The sequence below is a fragment of the Rhinoderma darwinii genome, chromosome 1 (genome assembly GCF_050947455.1).
Source record: "Rhinoderma darwinii isolate aRhiDar2 chromosome 1, aRhiDar2.hap1, whole genome shotgun sequence".
Classification (NCBI taxonomy): domain Eukaryota; kingdom Metazoa; phylum Chordata; class Amphibia; order Anura; family Rhinodermatidae; genus Rhinoderma; species Rhinoderma darwinii.
In genome coordinates, this window is record NC_134687.1 from 37,086,201 (window position 1) to 37,102,707 (window position 16,507).

The window sequence follows — 16,507 nt, forward strand, 5'->3', positions numbered from 1 at the left end:
GCCGGTTATTTCTAATGATGCCATTTGTTCAATGACGATACACTTTCAACATTGCAGCACGCAAACAGTTCACAAACTGCGATGTTTGAGAAATACTGCCACTCTAGGCCCAAAAGCTAATAATCATCCCTTTATGCAACTCTGATACATCGTCCCTTTATGCAACTCTGAGAACCCTTTTACCCATGGCAATGAGTGATATGTGTTCAGACAACCTATCGCACACCTTATATACCCACCAAGCCAGCCCACAACACATAACTTCCTTCATGGGCTACGCGCTGCCGACGTCGAAAGTAAGAGGTGGTCATAATAATGTGACTCGGCTGTGTATATAGGGGTAAATATGTTTATATCATGTGTATTTATGCTTAATATGATGCATCCCATAATTCTATTGGCCTTGGCAGTAGCTATCTGGCATTGGTAGCTACAATTCAGGATATAATTTATTAAAACCCATAAATATTTTTTTTTCTTTTTCAGGTTAAAGGAACAGTGTCATCACAAATTATTTTTTTATATGTTAAAGATGTTAGTGCTTTATTAAAAACGTTTATATTCATTTGTGTGTTTGTGTTTTACTTTTTCTTATTTTTACACTTTTTCTTCCCTATGGGGGCTGCCATTTTTTGTTCCATTTCTGTGTGTGTCGATTAACGACACACACAGACATGGAATACGGCAGCCACAGTCCCATAGGGACGACGAACGGCTCCCGTCCCATTGACTGCCGTGTACGGCGTCTGTGTGGGAACTGCGCATGCGCCGCTCCCACACAGTCCTATTCGAAATTGGCGCCGTCCGGCGCCATTTTCCTGTGGACCGGAAGTCGCGGCCGGACAGTAATATTACTACTTCCGGTCGCGGCTTCCGGACAAGTGCACATGGAACAGTGGCAGCAAAGGGAGCGGACGGGCCGGAGGGAGCCGCGGCGGCAGGAGCAGGTAAGAGATTTCAATGTATGTTAGTGTTTGTGTGTGTTTACTACTGTATGTAAACCTACTACACTGTGGGTTACCTAAAAAAATGGCGACACACAGTGTAGGAGGTTAAACCTTTCAAACCCCTCGTTTATCCCGGCACTAGCCAGGATAAAGGAGGGGGGGATGCTGAGAGCTCACTAGAGCGAGGGCTTTTAACCCAATGTTGCAATGCTGCAATTTTGGGAACTAGCTCCATCTAGTGACCAAAAATGGGTAGTATTATAAATTAGAAAAAATTTATAATATTTCCTGACTCGCGAAAAAAATAAAAAAAATTTGAACAATGTTTAATCACCCACACACTAAATGTTTAATTTTTAAAAAAAAAACATGTTTTTCTGGCGACACATTCCCTTTAAGTGTAAGTGTACTTTAAATATCCATTATGGCAGCCTTTTTTCCACCTATGGAACGCCAGGCACAGTTTTCTTCTTGTAACGGGAGTGATTCTGATGAGTACAGATTAGAATATGTTTTTTTAATGTTTTTTCATAATATGCAAGTATAGGCTCACCAAAGGTGAAGCAGAACTATAATTCCTCCTGAGGTTACTCCATGACTGTACTCATTCTCCTTGATACATTTTGCATACAAGATATTTGTAGAAAAAATGTAAGAAAATATTTGATTTCTTCATGTTTAAGCCAAGACATATTTGACAATCATTCAGACTTGGCAGCCGCTTCAAAATATTTGACAGTACCACCTATGTAAACAGTACTGCTCACCCGCTTCAACACCGGTCACAGGCTTCAAATAAACTCAGCGTTACGCCTAGAGCCATGTCCACAACCTGGCAATGCTTAGAATATATCTCAGTGCTTCTCACTCCTCACCTCGTTCTATGGCAACTTTTCACATTTTATGACCACATAGCTATAAAATTCTGGTTTATGGGCCTCAGTGCATAAATAAATAAATGTCCGGTTGCCAGTATTAACGGGGCAATTGCACATACTGTCGCATTCTGTGAAGCTATAACTACAGTATGTGACTTTGCTTCTAATCTCATATGCTGTAGGAAAGATTCAGGAAGATTCATGTTTATTTTCCATTTCAACAGGAATGACTTACAGAGAACCATGTACAAAAATACATGGAACATGACTGATGATACAGAGCCTAGGCTCATCTAACCTGGCACAAAGAATCTATAAAATAAAGCGTATTTCAAGATATTTTAACTAAAACTTATACATATACACTACCATTCAAAAGTTTGGGGTCACCCAGACAATTTTGTGTTTTCCATGAAAACTCACACTTATATTTATCAAATGAGTTGCAAAATGATTAGAAAATATAGTCAAGACATTGACAAGGTTAGAAATAATGATTTTTATTTGAAATAATAATTTTCTCCTTCAAACTTTGCTTTCGTCAAAGAATGCTCCATTTGCAGCAATTACAGCATTGCAGACCTTTGGCATTCTAGCTGTTAATTTGCTGAGGTAATCGGGAGAAATTTCACCCCATGCTTCCAGAAGCCCCTCCCACAAGTTGGATTGGCTTGATGGGCACTTCTTGCGTACCATACGGTCAAGCTGCTCCAACAACAGCTCTATGGGGTTGAGATCTGGTGACTGCGCTGGCCACTCCATTACAGATAGAATACCAGCTGCCTGCTTCTTCCCGAAATAGTTCTTGCATAATTTGGAGGTGTGCTTTGGGTCATTGTCCTGTTGTAGGATGAAATTGGCTCCAATCAAGCGCTGTCCAAAGGGTATGGCATGGCGTTGCAAAATGGAGTGATAGCCTTCCTTATTCAAAATCCCTTTTACCTTGTACAAATATCCCACTTTACCAGCACCAAAGCAACCCCAGACCATCACATTACCTCCACCATGCTTGACAGATGGCGTCAGGCACTCTTCCAGCATCTTTTCAGTTGTTCTGTGTCTCACAAATGTTCTTCTGTGTGATCCAAACACCTCAAACTTCGATTCGTCTGTCCATAAGGCTGGGTTCACACGACCACATTAACGTCCGTAATGGACGGACGTATTTCGGCCGGAAGTCCCGGACCGAACTCAGTGCAGGGAGCCGGGCTCCTAGCATCATAGTTATGTACGATGCTAGGAGTCCCTGCCTCTCCGTGGAACTACTGTCCCGTACTGAAAACATGATTACAGTACGGGACAGTTGTCCTGCAGAGAGGCAGGAACTCCTAGCATCGTACATAACTATGATGCTAGGAGCCCGGCTCCCTGCACTGAGTTCGGTCCGGGACTTCCGGCCGAAATACATCCGTCCATTACGGACGTTAATGTGGTCGTGTGAACCCAGCCTAACACTTTTTTCCAATCTTCCTCTGTGCAATGTCTGTGTGCTTTTGCCCATATTAATCTTTTCCTTTTATTAGCCAGTCTCAGATATAGCTTTTTCTTTGCCACTCTGCCCTGAAGGCCAGCATCTCGGAGTCGCCTCTTCACTGTAGACGTTGACACTGGCGTTTTGCGGGTACTATTTAATGAAGCTGCTAGTTGAGGACCTGTGAGGTGTCTATTTCTCAAACTAGAGACTCTAATGTACTTGTCTTGTTGCTCAGTTGTGCAGCGGGGCCTCCCACTTCTCTTTCTACTCTGGTTAGAGCCTGTTTGTGCTGTCCTCTGAAGGGAGTAGTACACACCGCTGTAGGAAATCTTCAGTTTCTTCTCAATTTCTCGCATGGAATAGCCTTCATTTCTAAGAACAAGAATAGACTGTCGAGTTTCACATGAAAGCTTTCTTTTTATAGCCATTTTCAGAGTTTAATCGAACCCACAAATGTAATGCTCCAAATTCTCAACTAGCTCAAAGGAAGATCAGTTTTATAGCTCCTCTAAACAGCAAAACTGTTTACAGCGGTGCTAACATAAATGCACAAGGGTTTTCAAGTGTTTTCTAATCATCCATTGGCCTTCTAACACAGTTAGCAAACACAATGTAACATTAGAACACTGGAGTGATGGTTGCTGGAAATGGGCCTCTATACACCTATGTAGATATTGCATTAAAAACCAGACGTTTGCAGCTAGAATAGTCATTTAGCACATTAACAATGTATAGATTGTATTTCTGATTAATTTAACAGGTTCCCGACCGCTGGCTGTATTTATACGGCCAGCGGTCAGGGTCTCTGAAGTCCGCCGTATAGACTAATTGCGGCGGCACTTCAGAGACTGTGCACGCGCGATCGCATGCACACAGCTCTATGCCATGGCTGTTGCTAACAGCCATGGGCACTGGGCAGAATGTCAGGGGCCAATCTTTTGGCCCCTGAACATGTGATCGCTGTGACAACCAATCACAGCGATCACATGCATTTCTGCGTATAAAACAGTGTGCACGCGATCGCGTGCACACAGCCCTGTGCCCACGCTGTTATCAACAGCTCTGGGCACTGGGCAGAGTATCAGGGACCAATCTGATGGTCCCTGAACATGTGGTCGCTGTGAAAACCTATCACAGCGACCACATTTGTTTTATTTGGACTTTTCTGGAAGTAAATCTCCTGCCTCTTTTCTTCACCTCAAACATTGTTTCAGTTTGAGGAGAAGAAGAGACTCGGGAGAATTGCTGCCAGAAGATTACAGTGAAAAAAAATACAGTTACACTATAAAACATTCTCTGTATAGATAGATTTCTATCTATCTATACAATCTATCTATCCATCTATCTTTTTTTCTATCTATCTACCTTTCTTTCTTTTATTCTATTAGAATAGGCAGGTAGGGAGTATATAATTATATATATATATCCACATATATATAATATATATAGCAATAGCGGTTTATTTTTTTGTTAGCGGTAGTGTAAATATATATACCAGTAAGTTTGTGTGTTTTATAAAAAAAAAAAAATTTGTTTAGTTAGTGTTAGTGTTAGTGACGTTATGGCGAGGAAGTTGTTTAGCGCCGAGAAGGCATACGCCATGCTGTGGTCTGAGTCGGAGACCGCATCAGAGATGGCGTCCGAGATGGAACCTGTTTTAGGCAGTGACGATGACAGCGTCACTTCAGGTTCATCTTCAGGGGACGTTGTCCCTGATGCAGTTGAAACTGCAGAACATGAAAGCGCAGGGCCAAGTAGCGCTGTAGCACGGGACAGCCTGATCCCTCCAGTCCAGGCTCTTGTATGGGCACCTGCCCCATCTTTTGGGCCTAGAATCCACGGATTTACTGCCACTCCTGGCATAACCGTGGACAATACAAATTTTGTCCAAATGGATTACTTCCATTTATTTATAACGGACGACATCCTAAATCAGATTGTCCACGAAACTAATTTATATGCCACTCAATATATAAGGCAGAAACCTTCATCCACCCATGCCAGAGATTGGACGCCCACCAATTTGCAGGAATTTGGGGCTCACCCTAAATATGGGTATTGTCAAAAAGCCCTCCATTAGGTCTTACTGGTCAACAAGACCCGTCCAAACCACCCCAGTATATTCTGCAGTAATGCCCAGGTCTCGTTATGAGACAATAATGAGGTTCCTTCAACGACAATGCACAGGCCCCCCCCAAGTACCGATGCAAACCGGGATCGGTTGTTCAAAATAAGACCGCTAATAAATTCCCTGAATAAATTATTTCTGCAACTCTACACCCCTGAGCAGAATGTAAGTGTGGACGAATCCCTCCTCAACTTCCATGGCAGACTTAGCTTTCACCAATATCTACCTTCCAAAAGGGCAAGATATGGCGTTAAGCTTTATAAACTGTGCGAAAGCGGGTCAGGATATACCACCGCCGTCAGGATTTATGAAGGGCGGGACCGCTCAATAAATGTTCCTGGATGCCCCCCTGATCTTTCCACCAGCAGTAAGATCGTGTGGGAGATAATGCAGCCTCTGCTTCACAAGGGGTACCACCTGTACTGTGATAATTTTTATTTGAGTGTGCCCCTGTTTAGGCATTTGCATGCTGCAAGGACTGGGGCATGTGGTACCATGCGCAAAAACAGAATTGGTTTTCCACAGCAATTAGTGGGGAGGAGCATGGTAAAGGGGGACTCCTGTGCTTATGCATCTGAGAAATTGCTGGCGGTCAAGTTCAGGGATCGCAAAGACGTGTGTGTGCTAAGCACGATTCATACCGCAGGAACAGTGGCAGTGAGGGAAAGAGGGGCAACATCGGACAAGCACAAACCAGTGAGCGTGTCCGAATATAACAAGTACATGGGGGGGGGGTGGATTTAAGCGACCAGGTTTTACAGCCCTATTTAGTAAAGCGAAAAACAAAAACCTGGTACAAAAAAGTGGCCATTTATCTGTTACAAGTGGCCATCCACAACTCATTTGTGCTCTACAAAAAAAACAGAGGCAGAGACACATACCTGGATTTCCAGGAGAAAATTATTGAAGGCCTCATTTTTGATGTTCAGGACACCCGAGAATGCCCCCAGTCTGAGGATGTCACGCGACTGACTGAAAGACACTTCATCAGTCGGATTCGCCCAACACCAACCAGAAGCAACCCCCAGAAAAAGTGCCGCGTCTGCAGAAAAGACGGGCACCGCAAAGATTCCCGATATTTCTGTCCATCATGTCCCTCACAACCAGGCCTGTGCATTGAGCCATGTTTTAAAAAATACCACACTGTTCTGCATTATTAGATTTTAGTTAATTTGTTGAAAATATATTTGCCCTACATTACTTTTTTATTTTTCCCCTGATTTTACTCCAAGGGTGAGGGAGGGAATGGGTGGGGGGTGGATGTCATATTTGCATATTCTCTAAAGTTCATCTGCTGAATATCTCCATTTGCATAAACCTGCAATTTCTTATTTTAGAAAACCCCAAAAAATAAATTCCCATTATACCCCTAGATGAATATTTTGGGATTTCTGTTTCAAGAGCAGATATTTTGGAAGTGTTATAGAAACTCTGTTGAGTTTTGTAAAACCAGCTTTGAAAAACAGCGATTTGTGAAATAAGCTTCTTCTATCGTCCGCCCTCCTACATCTCTATGTGATAATAAGGCCCACATATTTGGTATCCCCATGCACAGGAGAAGTGGAAGAATGTGAAAGGAGATGAATTTTGGCCGTGGTCTATACTGTGTGTGAAAAATGCTGGCGTAAACCGACGCATTTGCTAAAAAAAAGCTAATTTTATTTTGTTCCATCTTATTCAAGAAACTTTCAGAAGAAAACTGGACTTGCTAAAAATATGATAAACCCCTTGAAGGAAACCTTGTGGGGTCTACTTGTGTGAATGAAGTCATTTATGGGGTGATTCTAATGTTTCAGCAGCATTACGCCCCCCAGAAAACAGTATGCGGCTATAAAATCAAATGCAAAATTACTGGACCGAAAAAGGCCAAACAGCCTCCTTTTATGCCAAGCCCTGGCACATGCCCGCACAGTGAATAAGGCACACATATTTGGTATCCTCATTCACGGGAGAAGTGGAAGAATGTGAAAGGAGATGAATTTTTTCCGTGGTCTATACTTTGTGTGAAAAATGCTAGCATAAACTGACGCAATTGCTAAAAAAGCGCTCATTTTATTTTGTTCCATCTTATTCAAGAAACTTTCAGAAGAAAACTGGACTGTCTAAAAATATGATAAACCCCTTGAAGGAAACCTTGTGGGGTCTACTTGCGTGAATGAAGTAATTTATGGGGTGATTCTAATGTTTCAGCAGCATTAGGCCCCCCAGAAAACAGTATGCGGCTATAAAATCAAGTGCAGAATTCCTGGACCGAAAAGGCCAAAAAGCCTCCTTTTATGCCAAGCCCTGGCACATGCCCGTGAATAAAGCACACATATTTGGTATCCCCATGCACAGGAGAAGTGGAAGAATGTGAAATGCGATGAATTTTGTTCGTGGTCCATTTTGTGTGTGAAAAAGCTAGCATAAACTGACGCATTTGTTAAAAAAAAAGGTAATTTTATTTTGTTCCATCTTATTCAAGAAACTTTCAGAAGAAAACTGGACTGTCTAAAAATATGATAAACCCCTTGAAGGAAACCTTGTGGGGTCTACTTGTGTGAATGAAGTCATTTATGGGGTGTTTCTAATGTTTCAGCAGCATTAGGCCCCCCAGAAAACAGTATGCGGCTATAAAATCAAATGCAAAATTCCTGGACCGAAAAGCCTCCTTTTATGCCAAGCCCTGGCACATGCCCGCACAGTGAATAAGGCACACATATGTGGTATCCCCATGCACAGGAGAAGTGGCAGAATGTGAAAGGAGATTAATTTTGTCCGTGGTCCATACCGTGTGTGAAAAATGCTAGCCTAAACTGACGCAATTGCTAAATTCTTGCATTTTTTTCCAATTTTGCCCACTTTAGAGAAAAAAATAAAAATGAGATATACTGACAAATGCCTCTAAAACAAAGCCCTATCTGTCCTTTAAAAAGAGTGTCAAATTCAAAGATGAACTTTATTCACCTGCAGAGTTATAGTCATCTAAAGAAGCGCATAGCAAAATTGTGACATTTGCTCTGGTCATTTAGCTGTAAAACAGCCTAGTCCTTAACCGGTTAATGTTATCTTCATTGAAAAAAACTGTGCTTTTCTTTCAAAAATAAGGAAACTTCTAAGGCCTCATTCACACGGCAGGGTTTCAAGGTCGGGTGCCGGCCGTTCATAAATCGGCCGGCACCCGCCTGCATTAGGAATAATAGACCCCTAATGGGGCTATTCACACGACCGATTTTTTGACAGCCGGAAAAACCGGCCGTCAAAAAATAGGACATGCTCTATTTTCGGCCGGATACCCGGCCGCCCGGCTCCCATAGAAGTCTATGGGGCCGGGTAATACACGGCCATCACTGGGATGTGTCCCGAGTGATGGCCGGGTTTTCCGGCGCTTGCGCTCTATCTCCTCCTCCTCACAGCGCAGAGTGCATGTGAGGAGGAGGAGCTGATGCCATTCGGACGAATGGCTGTACACTGTGTGGCAGGGCCGGGGTGTACAGCAGGTGGAGGGAGCACTGCGCTGGCTCCCTTCCCCTGCTTGTTTTAAAAGCGCCCTGGCCCGGCGACACCTTCGATGGCGCCGCTAGCAGCTGCTGCTGCTGCTACTACTGTAGTGACGCCACTATAGCAGAGCGGGGAGGTATCTCCCCGCTCTGCTATGTGCTAGCCGCACTTTAGCTACTTGAAGGAGCGGAATCCCCGTGTTTTCGGGGATTCCTCTCCTGGACAGAGCGCTTGATGTCTCTGTCCATATCTGGGCAGTGACATCAGGGGAAAGTCCTGAAGCGGAATCCCCGAACACATGGGGATTCCCCTTCAGGAGTTGCCGCTGATGTCACTGTCCAGATCTGCCCGGCCCGGAACGGATGCAAAACTTTATGCAAACCGGCCGGGCAAAATGGCCGATTTTACCGGCCGACACTCGGGCTCGGGCGGGACCCGGTCGTGTGAATCCCGCCTTAGTGACCCTAAACTTTTGAACGGTATATACATGTTTATTTTTTTAAAGCTAGCTAGGGAAGCAAGCAAGCTATTAATTAGGATGAAGTCTCTGGTTTGTATGACACATCCCTGATGGACAAATATAATTTGTCACTGATACCAGATTATGTTTTACGCTTGACAAACAAATTCAATCAAACATGCCATAGTGCAGTGAGAGAAATGGGGGAGAAAGTGTTCCCTTTCATTGCTAGAGGGACTTGAGACTGAGAGGGGAATGACAAACAAAAAGACCAAGTGACAAACAAAAAAAATCCCATAGGAGCTAACATGGCTGACAATGGTAGACATCTACTTCCTGCATCAGACAGTACAGACTGTAACGACCAGCAGGTTTGTGGACCTACTGGGCTGCTCTGTCGTATTGGCGTAGGGCCACTTCTAAGGGAGTTGTCGAAGCAGGCTCCCCGGTCACCCTTTACTCTTTAAGCCCTATACAGACATCTGGTCTTCGCTGCAGGCAGACTACCAGGTCGCTACGGACAGCAAGAGCGGGCGCGCACCCTAGGGGCACAGAGCAGTGGAGGAGGCAGGGAGCAGAGCGCGCCGGCGTCCCCGAGAAGGGAGATGCCGGCAAGCATGAACAGACCGACAGCTGGGGTCACCGTCAGCGGCCGCCGACACTACACAGACAGGAGATGTCTAAAGCACAAATGGCAGAGCTAAAACAAAGTCTGCACACCGTTATTACACATAAGGTAGTGACTTGACATTTTTAATATGGGCACTTTGACTGGTATTTCTTTTCAACGGGATTGTCTGATTTAGGAAACCCATTTTCAAATCATCTATTAGGGCATTATGAATTAATAGAATGTGTCCCTTATTTGGGATCTCGATCATTTGGCCAGAGTGGAGAGAGGCTACAAAGAACATCTCTGTCTCTGGAAAATTGCTAAATTTCCAGCCACAATGATTATTCTTACAATACAAATATTATTGTCGACTTTCCGAGACCTCCATTGTCGTTATGCTATCACTCTGAGCAAGGGTGAATGTAACATAGGAACAGCCCCTGTGTTTCCTTTGATACTAGTTTCGGTTGACCTTATCACCTTGCTACATAGGTGTTGTGAACCTGTGCAGCAGTTCCTCCTCTATTTTACAGGTACCTCAATGTTGGTAATCATGCAGAAAAGAAAGTGCCCCAACACTCGTAGCAAACTACTTTCAAAAATGAGATTGGAAGCAGAGAATTGTGAGCAAGATCCTGGCTATCCTGTTCTATTACCAGATCATGGATGATACCTGCAGCAAAACCACCCATCGACTTCTGGCAGAAGGAAACGTAGTAGGATGATAGTACAACTTCTTCAAAGAATAACTCCACCGTAGAAATGTCTCTAATTACTTTCTAACCACTTAGGGGAGTGGAGTTATGTAGTATATATTTTGTTTGGGTGGAAGTAGTCTTTAACTGTCCTTAAGGCTATGTGACCTACCCCTAGTAGATACACCAACCACAGTCTGGGAGGCCCAAGAGAGTCTACAAAGCAAACCATAGTCCAGATGCAAAAACACTGTTCCTCCCTCTCTTGCTGTAGGGTCTTTCGTGATTTCCGCCTCTAACCTCTAACAGAATACCTGACAAATGAACTTCCAAGGGGACTTCATCTGTCACTCCTTTGAGGAAAGGTATAAAAGATATATTTTAAGTATATAAATAAAAAAGTTATTCTCGCTCGCTCTACTTTTTCAAGAGCAGAGGACTGCATTGACTTGAAATTATGAAGCTATGAGTGAGACCTCGGTCTGTAAACCTGACTTGTGCTCTATGTGGAATGCTAGTGAAGGCATCTGAAGTATTTAAACAAGTTTGCTCTACCACTGCCTACAAGCATTAACACTGAAGTTTATTTAGTCAACCAAGTCCATGACTTGTGAAACCAGGAGTTTGTCATCAACTAAAGGATTATACGAGGAAGTGTAATGAAGTGAAGCATCTTCTGAAACTGCATTCCAAACGTTATAGTAGAACTGACCTTAAAGAGAACACATCACAGTCTGGGTCAATTTCCAGTAAGGGGCATATCCATCAGAAGACAAAATTCATATAAAATTAATAAAGTCTTATTTATCATACAGCCTTATCGGGCTATGGCTCGGTGGTGACAACCCTTCACTCACGTGGCATTCTCCTCGCCTGGTTAGAAGACATAGCCTGGCTAGGAGTTAGGAATCCAACCAAAAGCAATATAGTTCCCTTTCTTGGGACCATGAAAATTCAATGGAATCCTATGCCCTTACATGTTTTCCCAATCAGACATTTCTGTGCCCCATTACCGTCACTGATAGCTAGAATCATGGGGCTGTGATATATTCGTCTTGTAAGTCAGAAATCTTCTTAGCCTGTATTTGGTATCTCCCATTTGGGACTGCTTTAAAGACCCCCAAGTCAGATGACATAGAAGCATGGAGCTTGGAGCAGAGCCATGGCCGCTTTGTGCTAGCAATTAGTAAAGTTTACTGGGTACAGAACCCTCACTGATTACATCATCTGACATGTCTCTGTGACCTCAGAGATGTTTAAAGATGGATCTTCTCTTTAAGGCTCAGGCTACACGGCGACACAAGCTGGCAACCATTATGTGACTTCAATGTGACCATTACAAAAACATCAGACGTGGTTGGAAAATAGTTATAACTGAGTTGTTATAAATGGAACACACTCAAAATGGGCTAAAGTCAGCACCACAAGGCTGGACAGAAATGGTACGGATTTTCAATGAAGATTTGCACACAAAAAATTTGTAGCGTCATAAAGTACCAGCCATGGGGATGAGATTTGAACAAAACTCTTCCACATGTTGCAGAACTTTTTCACGGAAATCAGAGCATGCTGCTGATTTTCAAATTCCCAGCATGCTCATTCTGTTGTGGATGTTCAAGGCGGATTTCACCCATTACAATGTAGAAGTGATAAAATCTGCTGTGAATCCACAACAAAATCAGCATGTAACACGTGGATTTTGCTGTGGAAATTTCCACAACAAATCCGCAACGTTTAGCCACTACACATATAACAGATTTTACATGATGATTTTGCTGACACCTTCTCACACCTTCTATATTGGAAAAAAGTGAATTCCACGGTGAACATCCACAACAGAATGAGCATGCCGCGGATTTAATTTCCTCCACTTGCCTTTAACAGTCTTCTGCTGCAGATTTTCCGCCCGCAAATCTAAATGGAACAAATCTGCTACGTGTGCAGGGGGCCAAATCCTTTTTAAGCCCTTAATGACATCCAACATAATAGTAGGTTGTTGTCGTTAAAGAGGCTCTGTCACCACATTATAAGTGCCCTATCTCCTACATAATCTGATCGGCGCTCTAATGTAGATAACAACAGTGGTTTTTATTTTGAAAAACGATCATTTTTGAGCAAGTTATGAGCAATTTTACATTTATACTAATGAGTTTCTTAATAGACAACTGGGCGTGTTTTTACTTTTTACCAACTGGGCGTTTTACAGAGAAGTGTATGACGCTGACCAATCAGTGACCAATCAGTGACTAATCAGCATCATATGCTTCTTATTGTTCCAGCCCAGCTTCTTTCACTGCACAGTGTGATTGTGCACAGCGTGATTCACACGGCTCCGGTGGAGAAAAAATAGAAAAGTTCTGGCTCTCAGAATATGACAACACAAAATGTGCAGTCCAAAATGTGCGTTCCAAAAGCGGATAAGATCGGGCACCATTTATCAGTGCGACACTGGCCACATATCTGTGGATTATTTATTTACTGCATTATTATAGCCTATTATTATGCCCTGATGTACTCCACACAGCTTACATATGCCCCCACATTATAAACTGAAATACCAGTAAAACCCCAAACAGAAAGCCAAATGGTGATCCTTCCCTTCTAAGCCCTGCCGTGGGTCCAAACTGCAGTTAATCACCACATATGGGGTATTGCCGTGCTCAGAAGAGTTCCCGTTACAAATGCTGTGGTGCTTTTTTCTCCTTTTATCCATTGTGAAAATTGAAAAATCTGAGCTAAAACTACATTTTATTAGAAAAAACTTAGATTTTCATTTTCATGGCCTAATTCCACTAAATTCAGAAAAAAATCTGTGGGGTCATAATGCTCACTATACCCCTTGATAAATTCCTTCAGGGGTGTAGTTTCCCAAATAGGGTCACTTTTGTGTGGTTTCCACTGATTTGGTCCTGCAGGGGCTTTGCAAATGTGACATGGCACCCGAAAACCTTTCCAGCAAAACTTGAGCTCCAAAAGCCAAATGGCACCCCTTCCCTTCTGAGCCCTGCCATGTGTCCAAGCAGCAGCTTATTATCACATATGGGGTATTGCCGTAATCGTGAGAAATTGCCTTTCAAATGTTGGGGTGCTTTTTCTCCTTTATGCCTTGTAAATATTTAAGATTTCTACATTTTATTGGAAAAAATTTAGCAAAAAACCTGTTGGGTTAAAATGCTCTCTATACCCCTCGACAAATTCGTTGAGGGGTGGAGTTTGCCAAATGCTGTCTTTTTGGGCGGGGTTTCTACTGTTTTGGCACCACAAAACCTCTTCAAACGTGACATGGTGTCTAAAATATATTCGAATAAAAAGGAGGTACCAAAGTCCACTAGGTGCTCCTTTGCTTCTAAAGGTGTTTCAGTCTATTGCCACATTGGGTCCACATGTGGGGTATTTCTAAAAACTGCAGAATCTGGGCAATAAATATGGAGTTGTGTTTCTCTAGTAACAACTTCTATGTTACAGAAAAAAATGAATTAAAACAGATTTTCTGCAAAAAAAAAAAAATTTGTACATTTCACCTCTACTTTGCTTTAATTCCTGTGAAACACTAAAAGGGTTAAGAAACTTTATAAATGTTGTTCCGAATACTTTGAGGGGTGTAGTTTTTTAAATGGGGTGATTTATGGGGAATTTCTAATATATAAGGCCTTCAAAGCCACTTCAGAACTGAACTGGTCCCTGAAAAAATTGCCTTTTGACAATTTCTTGAAAATGTGAGACATTGCAGCTAAAGTTCTAAGCCTTGTAACGTCCTGGAAAAATAAAAGGATGTTCAAAAAATGATGAAAACATAAAGTAGACATATGGGAAATGTTAACTAGTAACTATTTTGTGTGGTATTACTATCTGTTTTACATGAAGATACATTTAAATTTAGAAAAATGCTAATTTTTGCAAATTTTCTCTACATTTTGGTATTTTTCACAACTAAACACTGAATGTATCAACCACATTTTACCACTAACTTAAAGTACAATGTGTCACAAGAAAACAATCTCAGAATCACTTGAAAAATGAAAGCATTTCAAAGTTATTATCACGTAAAGTGTCAGATTTGAAAAAAATGGCCTGGTCCATTAGGTGAAAACAGGCTGTGTCCTTAATCTTTTTTTTAATGACATTGTAGACGGGACTGGATTGAAAGTTACCATTTTCTTTTCCAGACAATGTAATGTAATTTACTATACATATTATTCTTCATGGGCTTTACTATATGTCGTTTTATGATAAACTATATTCTGTGACTGTATACAATGTTAGGTCCTTGTGACCATTACATTGAGATCATTTCCTATAAGAATTATGTTTGTTAATAGTAAAAAGGATCTTGAAGCCTCATTTGGAGTGCAGAACTTCTTTTGTTTATATGTTTGGATTGGGACTCTACTTTTGCACCCATACAGCTCAGCCATCGATCCTGTTATCGTTGAAATTAAAGTGTCAGTTTTTGCCGATGATACAAAACTTTGTAGGATACCTAAAACTCAGCATGATTATAGAATATTACAGAAAGATCTAGATAAACTGGCAGCCTGGGCAAGAAGATGGCAGATGAAATTTAATGTTGATAAATGTAAAGTAATGCACCTAGACTGAAGAAATAGTATTGATGCGTATACAAATGGAATAAAACTGGTTATAACAGAACAAGAGAAGGACCTGGGTATTTCTGGTTACAAATAATCTAAGCAGCAGCACTCAATGTCAAGCAGCAGCCACAAAAGCACAAAAAAATGTTTAGGGGGTAAGAAAAGAAAGATAAAAATCTGTGATCTCAATGTAATATTACCCCACTCTAATGGTCCTCTTAGACGGCCTGCCCTGGGCCGTGTAAACGAGTACCGATCAACGAGACAGCTCGTTGATCGGCTCTCGTTTTCTCCTTTCACAAGGAGCTGATATAGGGATGAGCGCTTTTTACTCCGATCGCTCGTCCCCAAACATTTCCATCATGTCGGCAGCACGTCTCCCTGTTTACACAGAGAGATTTGCTGCCGACAACGATAACATTTTTTACATTTAAAATGATACGACCAGCAGATGAACGAGGGTTCGCTCGTTCAACTGCTGATTGCTGCCCTGTTTACACAGGACAATTATCGGGAACGAGTGTTTGCCTGACAATTGGCCAGTGTAAAACGGCCTTAAGTCCCTAGTAAGGCCACATCTCAAATATAGCACTCCATTTTGAGCTCCACGTTGTAAAAAGGACATAGGAGAGCTGTGGAGGTATTTAAAAGGCAGGCAAATAGATTACTAAATAAGATGGGAGGTGCCACTTACAATGAAAGGCTAGAAAAATTGGGCTTGTTCAGCTTGGTGAAAAGATGCTTTAGAGGTGATCTTATTAACATGTATAAGTATATGTGTGGTCAATACAGAGAACTAGACATGATCTGTTCCTTCCAAGGACTCTACAAAAGACAAGGGGACATTCATTGTGTGTGGAAGAAAGACGTTTCAGACATCAATATAGGAAAGGGTTCTTTACAGTTAGGGTATGTGCACACAAAAATTCAAAAACGTCTGAAAATACACAGCTGTTTTCAAGGGAAAACAGCCCCTGATTTTCAGAAGTTTTTTAAGCCACTTGCGATTTTTGCAGCATTTTTCTAAGTTTTTTTACGACCGTTTTTGGAGCTGTTTTGAAAAAAACGGCTATGAAAAAACGGCTCCAAAAACGGCTGAAGAAGTGACATGCACTTTCTTTTAGCGGCTGTTTTTTTACGTGGTCATTCTGAAATACAGGCGCGAAAAAAACGGCCCGTCGGAACAGAACGCCCTTTTTTCCATTGAAGTCAATTGGCAGATGTTTGGAGGCGTTCTGCT

At 42.2% G+C, this 16,507-nt stretch overlaps 1 protein-coding gene across 1 annotated transcript in view; it reads right to left on the minus strand.

The window, feature by feature from the left end:
* The window catches only part of HTRA3 (HtrA serine peptidase 3), a 48,963-nt gene that overhangs the window by 30,951 nt on the left and 1,505 nt on the right, over positions 1–16,507 (minus strand). The window lies entirely within an intron of this gene.